At 50.2% G+C, this 7339-nt stretch overlaps 1 long non-coding RNA gene across 2 annotated transcripts; it reads right to left on the bottom strand.

Moving 5' to 3' along the window:
- Positions 1-2015: 2015 nt before the first annotated feature.
- On the bottom strand, positions 2016-6618 carry LOC122228399. 2 transcript variants are annotated; one of them, XR_006206554.1, is made up of 2 exons: positions 6412-6618; positions 2016-4413 (listed from the first exon to the last, which is right to left on the bottom strand). It is a non-coding gene; the product is annotated as an uncharacterized LOC122228399 (long non-coding RNA). The 2 variants fall into 2 exon arrangements; XR_006206555.1 differs by having other exon boundaries at positions 2016-4279.
- Between the last annotated feature and the right edge of the window lie 721 nt (positions 6619-7339).

Below are 7339 nucleotides of genomic sequence, written 5' to 3'. Positions count from 1 at the left end.
TCCTGCAAACTGGCAGCTGGAATACATAGAAATGCTCTATTAAACCCAGCTGGAGGGGCGCCTGGGTGGCTCAGTCGACTAAGTGTCCAACTTTAGGTCATGATCTTGCAGTTCATGGGTTCAAGCCCCGCATCAGGCTCTGTGCCGACAGCTGGGAGCCTGGAGCCTCCTTCGGATTCTGTGTCTCCCCTTCTCTCTGCCCCTCCCCTACTTGTGTTCTATCTCTCTCTCAAAAATAAATAAACATTAAAAAAAATTAAAAAGAAAACCCTGCTGGAATTTGCAGACTCTCTGGGAAACACATCTTGTGACCTTTTTCCGGTTCTTTACAATTAAACTGGCAACCCTGTCATACTTGCAATAGCGATTCTCTCCATCATTTTATTTGTTTCACTGACAAAGCATCCTCTTTCCCTGTGATGACTTCTGTGAGCTGACTTCTCTTGTGAGACCATGAGCCTTGACCCTTGAAGCTCTCCCGCTTACACGCAGGGTTTGGACTCTGGGTTTGGGTTTCGTGGCAGAGACTTCCACTTCTGAGTCATGAGCCTGGGTGAGGTTGAGTTGCCTTGGCTGTTTCGAGGCTGACACAGACTTCTCCATATGACCTGGGGAAGCAGCCTTGTTTGTGCTGTGGTTTCCCCATTTTTTTTAAAAAAGGAAAGGAGTTATTCTCTGGATCACGTTATATTTTTGTGACCCAGAGTAACACCCTGAGAAATATGTCTAAAAGTTATGTTGTTCAAACCGATGGCTTATAAAATTCAGCGGTATGCCATGACTCCTGCTGTAAAGTCTAGAGAGGTAGCACCAGCTTTGGGGGGCCGGTACCTGTCCAAAGGGTCTCCTGATGGGGAAGCCAAACTTGTGTATGTGGCCAGTGGGTGAGGACAGGCCAGTGGGGCTGCTGGCCACGTGACTGCATCCACAGTCCTGCTTTCTCTGCGGGACCCCTGGTTGAGAAGGTCTAGCCACCAGGAAGGGCTGGGCCAATAAGCTCGCACAGAGCACGCTGGCTGATCCCCAAGATGTCAGGCTCAGCCCAGCACTGGCTTGATGCTCTGTTCCCTACCCTCAGCTGCTTGGGGCTTCTGGTAATTCTCTGTTTTGCGGACTCAAATAAAATTGTGCGAAGATGTCAATTACTCAGAAGTCCCATGCTCTTCTGCTTTTCCCTGCTGTCTGCTTTGCCCCCCGTTCCTAGTCCTGTGCCAGATATTATCAGGCAAACAAAGCACCTTACAAGTGATGTACAAGTCAAGACCTACAGAGGACTTTTTTTCACAAAGGACTACTAGAGACATTGATCAAATGTTAAACGTGTCCTCCAGAGAAAATGTGTTTTGCTGTTCCAGTGTCCCACGGGTCTAGTGGTGCTGGTCCCTGGTGTTTGGACGAGGCGTTACTTGCTCATTGACAAAGTTTGGCTTCTAGACATCTGCAAGACCCACAAACGGGAGTGGATGTGCTGTAGGTGTTGAACGCATCCGTGGTTCGTTCCTTTTATCACCGAGTGGTGGCCCATGGGGCGGACATGTCTCCCTTTCCTTAGCCACTCACCCCCTGGAGGGCGTCTGGGACTTTGTGTCCCTGGGACAAATGCCCAAGAGTGCAATTGCTGGGCTATCTGGTAACTGCATTCAGTTTATCAGAACCTGAGTACCTTCTGTTTTGAGTGGTTCTTCTGTCCCCTTGAGGAGGAGAAGATAAAAGTCTAGCTTCGACATCAAACTGTTCACCCTCAGATGCCCTCTAATGGATCGGGGATGGGGAGTAGACAGCACCAGAGAAGGAACTAGGTGAGATGCCCGGGGTGAGAGACTTGAGGGGCCTCTGTCTCAAGGTCATGACCCTGCTCTTCCCCAACCTGGGAGTGAGTGCCTCCTCCGATTCCACTTCTGGGGTGCCTCACCGGCCTCACCTGGTCCCCACCCTAGAGGACACTTTCAGATAGACATCGGAGGCATTGGCTCGTCAAGCATGTTAAAAATTGTAGAAACAGGAGCCCACACGTCTTAAGGGAGGGAGTTTTATGATTCTTCTTAAGGAGATTTTTAGGTGGTTTCTTCCCTGGCTCCAAGCAACCCTGCCCTCGATGAGGCAGGGAGGATGGAGTAGACGGTCCTGTGGGACGGACAGATCTGTCTGCCGCTCACCTCTGCCAACCCCGAGCATCCACGTGGAGTGGGGAAGACAGCCAGGTCCTGGCACATGCCGTCGGCCCCTGCTCATCGTGGGGGCGCAGACAGAGGAGGGGAAATAGCGAGGGTGAAACTAGCCCAGCTGTCCTCCTGAGCTGGGACTTGGGGGCCATGAAGGGAAGGTCGCGGGAGGAAGGCAGGCCACGCACAAGCTGTGTGAGCCCCCGGAAGGAGAGCCAGGGCCCCTGGTGCCTGCACCTCTCCCGAGAGCAGCCTTATCTTCTCAGGTAGAGCCCCCGGAACTGCCTCTGCAAAATGAAGTATGAGTGCACAGGCCCCACGAAAGCACTGCCATTACAGAACCTACCTATCCTCCAGGGGCTCTGCCCAGGCCGAGACGGACTGCAGAGCGACATACCCATCAGCGATCCTGACGCCAGCCTGCGCTGGCACCCGCCCCGGGACCCGGGCGCTCCACCCACCCCGCTCTTGATGTACACAGGGGAATTTGGTGCAGGAGCCACTGTGATTGTTCGCATTCCCCAGTCCAAGCGTAGCTGCGTCCGGCCGAAGTAGAGAGGAAGACTTCTGTCCTCCCTGAGGTTGGGAAGTTCGATGTCGCTACCTAAACTGCTGCCACGGGTCTCCACGGTGGGGGAGCGTGGACCACATCCACACACCACAGGGCGATCTAGATGCAGGAAAAGTGGCCCTCCCCAGAGAGGTAGCTGGGTCCGAGGACACGTACAGTGATGGGGGATGTGGCTCCCATGACCGCAAGGCATTCAACACTGCAGAGACCGGGGCAACCGGGGTGTGGGGTCTGCTCTGCTTCTGGCACCGGGAGGACCACCAAGGACCACCCAAGGGCTTCACGACCCAAACCCAAAGTCTGTGTCAGCACAGCTCCCTGCCCCCTCCCCGTCCCCCATCCCTCATGAGGGCTGGCGTTGGGCTCCCCTGTCCCCTGCTCAGGTGCTCTGCCTGTTTGGCATTTTTCACTTCTTCAGAACTACGATTACTTAAGTTTGCAGGAAAATAAGGAAAGGGTCCACAACAATCGAGAAATAAAGTCCACATGCACCGCCGACGGGACACGTGGGTTGGAATTTCTGCCAAGAAGTCACGTGCACACGTGTGCCTCTGAACATTGCGTGTATTTGTGCACGCGTGTCTGCGTTCCAGAGTGTGTGCATTTACCGTTGTAAGAACGTGTATATGCAGATGTGGATAGATGGGTCAGTCTGTGTCTGAGTGTGACAGCACGTGTGTGCCCGTGTGTGGATAAGTGTGTTTATCTGAGTGTCTGTGCAGCTGTGCGTCTGTCTGGTCTTGCATGTATGCATATGCATATAACTGGGGTAAGTCTACGTAATGGGTGCATGCAGGTGTGTGTGCACGTACCCGCCCCCCGTGGGTGGGTGTATGGATGTGCAGGGTGGGGGCCGCAAGGAGGAAGAGAACCGTAAGTAGAATCATTGAGCAAAGGGCTGAAGTCAGAGCTGGAAATCAGAGCGGTGCGCCCTCGGGAGAAGGACGCCAAATCCAGAGAAAAAAATTCCTTGGTTTTCTTGCTGGGGCTCCCGCGCGGACGGCACTGACACCATCGTCACACGATCAGCTCAGTTCCTTCCCTTCTGAGGAAGCGAGAAGGAGATGTGGTTCTTTAGCTCCAATCTACGGTTGCTAAACGTCCTCCCAGCTGGGTCCCCCACGTAAGGCATCGGCTTCAGACTTCCCCTTTCTCCACAGCCCTTGCGTCTTTGTGATCGAAAACTTGAACCTCTGTGGCTAGAAATACACCGCGCCTCTGGTGAGGTTGCACAGCGCTTTGGGGATTGACAGAAGGGGCTGGAAACCTTCCAGCTACTGCCGGCCAGCCAAGTTGCTGGTCCTTGTTGGTCTGTCTGGGCAAAGGAGTGCGTGTGCGTGCACGTGTGTGTGTTTGCGTGCGGGGAAAAACTGACAGACACAAATGGGATTAACTTTCAAGAGACAGGCCGAGGGATAGAGAAGCAACCACCGTTCCGCACGTTACGAACGATTCTTCTGTGCCATCTTGGTTTTGTGTTTAGGACCAGAGTTTGACCAGGCTATCTTCGTCTCACTTCTAGGCAGGTCGGTCTAGCAGTTATCTTCTGCCAAAAAATACGGTGCAAATATCATTCCAAAATTCGGTCTATTGTCCTATTTGTCATTTCATTATTTTATGTTTTTTCAACAACTGGGCCTGACCCAATCAGATGAGTCCTTCCAGGAGATTAGGATGTATCTAGAAAGAGCACAAGAGGGATGTGATGTGAGGGGAACAGAGGCTGGCTTTGGAGATGAGGGAGAGCACGTGACAAGGGTTGCAGGCAGCCTCTAGGAGCCAAAAATGGTCCCTGGCTGATGACTTCAGTCCTACAACCCCCAGGAATTGAGTTTTGTCCCTGACCCGAATCAGCTTGCAAATGGGCTCGCCCCCAGAGCCACCAGAAAGGCACATGCACTGGCAGCCACCCCCGTTTCCCATCTGATAAGACCCTGGGCAGAGAACCCAGCTGAGCCCCTCCTGAGCTCCTGACCTGTAGAGCCGTGAACTGTTAAATGGGTGTTGTCTTCCGCTACTAAGTTGGTGATGTTCGTTATGCAGCCATGGATCACCAATACAGCCTGACTATTTTCTTTGAAAGAGAAAGGAAAAACTCAGCAGCAAAAACACAAATCAATATGTCTCTACACATGTCACTGAACGCCACACCCGTGTTGATGCTTGGTCTCCCACAGTGGCTACCAATGACCTCGATTACCATCTCTTCACCAGCAATGAGTTTTATCATTTTATTTTAATCACTGACAAGTGAAGATGTCAATTCATTGCTATTTTAAGGGGCATTTATTTCTTTTACTTCTAGCGAGAAACACCCTTTTTCGTGTGCTAACTCTTAGTTGAGTGGCTGTTGGCGGTTGGGAACATGCTATCTTAATTTCCAGCCGGATGCATTTTTCTATTTAATTTTTATGGCTAATTTCTCTGTTCCTACAGAACCCCTACACGTGAGGTGCTCTAAAAATATTTGCTGAATGAATGTCTGAATTAAAAAATAATGAACGAGTAAATAAGTCTTCAAGAGCAGGCTGGGGCTTTTGTTGCTGAGAGATTCAGCCTTCTGGTGTCAGGACGGGACTGCACGTGTGCCGGCAGCATCCAGCTCAGTCAAGCAGGGACGCACCTGACATTCAAATGCCCTTGGCCGCGTCAGCCCTCGGGGCGGTTGGCGAAAGAGTAGCCAGGACAGAGCCGGCCAAGAGCCGCGAGCGGACAGAGATGGGGAATCACCGTGGACGGGCGTCCGGTGGGTGGTCAGGCTGCTCTCTGCCACCAGAGATGCGAGGCAGGGTCAGACTATTGGTTTGTCGGAAATGTATTTAGTATCATTCCTTTTTTAGAAATTTGTTTGGAAACTATGATGACAAAAGTAATATATGTGCTTTTCCAAATACCTCAAAGAGTTCAGAAGTGTCTGAAATACAAGGTAAAAGAAACCCTCAAACTCACGCCTCTCAGAGAAGGCAGATAATGTTAGGTACACATCAGTGAGAGGAAAAATGAGTTTTGAGCCCTACATACTGTCTGCAGCGTATTTTATTTTCACTTAACAAAGTATCTTGGATATATTTTCATCGCTACAGATTTCAGATCAGGAAACTGGGGTCCAGAGATCCCCGGAGGTCTCCACGGATAGACCTCGGGATTCTCACGGCCCCTAAAGTCTCAGGTGCATTTTCAAGGGTGTGTGGACACTCCCTAGGTCTCTGAGCGAAACAACTCCTACGTCAGTTTCGAGTCTTTTTCGACACTGTGATCATTGGAAAACATTGAGATGTACTTGACGTACTACGTTGTGGAAATTTAAGGTGCACGTGTTGATCTGACACCCTTACTTGCTGCGATATGATCCCCTCAATAGTGTCTACTAACGTCTTCGTCACGTCACAGAATTAGCATTTCTTTTTTGTGGTGGGAACATTTAAGATCGACTGTCTTAACATCTTTTAAGTACGTGAGCCGCTTTAACCGCAGTCGCCAGGCTATGCATTAGGTCCTCAGAACTTAACCCATCATCTAAATGCAAGTGTGTGTCTTTGGACCAACATTCTTTCCAACCTCCCTGCCCCCCAGGCCCTGGGGACGACCATTCTACTCTGTTTGTACAAGTTCAGCGTTTTGGGATTCCACAAATAGGCGAGCCCTTACAGTAGCTGCCTTTCTCCGTCTGGGACTTACCTCCCTGAGAACAATGTCGTCAATGTCCATCCACGACGTCACACAACGGCAAGGTTTCCCTCTTTCTCGTCGCCAAAAAAGATTCCATTATATACATCTTCTTTATCCGTGGATCCATCCGTGGGCGCTTCGGTTGTTCCCGTATCTTAGCTATCGTAAATAATGCCGCAGTAAACATGGGGTTCGGTTATCGTTGTGATGTCCTGTTTTCGTTTCCTTTGGGTAAATACCCAGCAGTGGAGTTGCTGGATCACAGGGTAGTCCTATTTTGCATTTTTTGAAGAACTTCCCTATCGTTCGCCCGAGTGACTGAACCAGCTTAACGTTCCCACCAACCGCGCACGAGCGTTCCTTTTTCTCCACTTCCTCACCAACCCTTGTTATTTCTTATCTTTTTGATTACAGCTACTTTAACAGGTATGAGGTGAGAGCTCACAGTGACTTTGATTCGGATTTCCCTGATGGTGAGCGATGGTGAGCGTCTTTTCATCCACCTGTTGGTCACTTTTATGTCTTCTTTGGAAAAATGTCTATTCGGTTCCTCTGCCCACTTATTAATCAGGTATTTTTTGTTATCGAGTTATAACATTGTAATAATTTTATTAAATAGTGATGCTTTTTATGAAATTGCCTCTAGGTACTGAATATCTTTAGGCTTAGAAACTCACTTTATATAATTTAGGCAATTATAGGGGCACCTGGGTGGCTCAGTCGGTTAAGCGTCCGACCTCGGCTCAGGTCATGATCTCACAGTCTGTGGGTTCGAGCCCCGCGTTGGGGTCTGTGCTGACAGCTCGGAGCCTGGAGCCTACTTCGGATTCTGTGTCTTCCTCTCTCTCTGCCCCTCCCCCATTCATACTCTGTCTCTCTCTGTCTCAAAAATAGATAAACATTTTTTTTTTCATCGTTTTTTATTTATTTTTGGGAC

This window comes from Panthera leo, chromosome C1 (genome assembly GCF_018350215.1).
Source record: "Panthera leo isolate Ple1 chromosome C1, P.leo_Ple1_pat1.1, whole genome shotgun sequence".
Classification (NCBI taxonomy): Eukaryota; Metazoa; Chordata; class Mammalia; order Carnivora; family Felidae; genus Panthera; species Panthera leo.
This window is presented reverse-complemented; position numbering and strand designations above follow the sequence as displayed.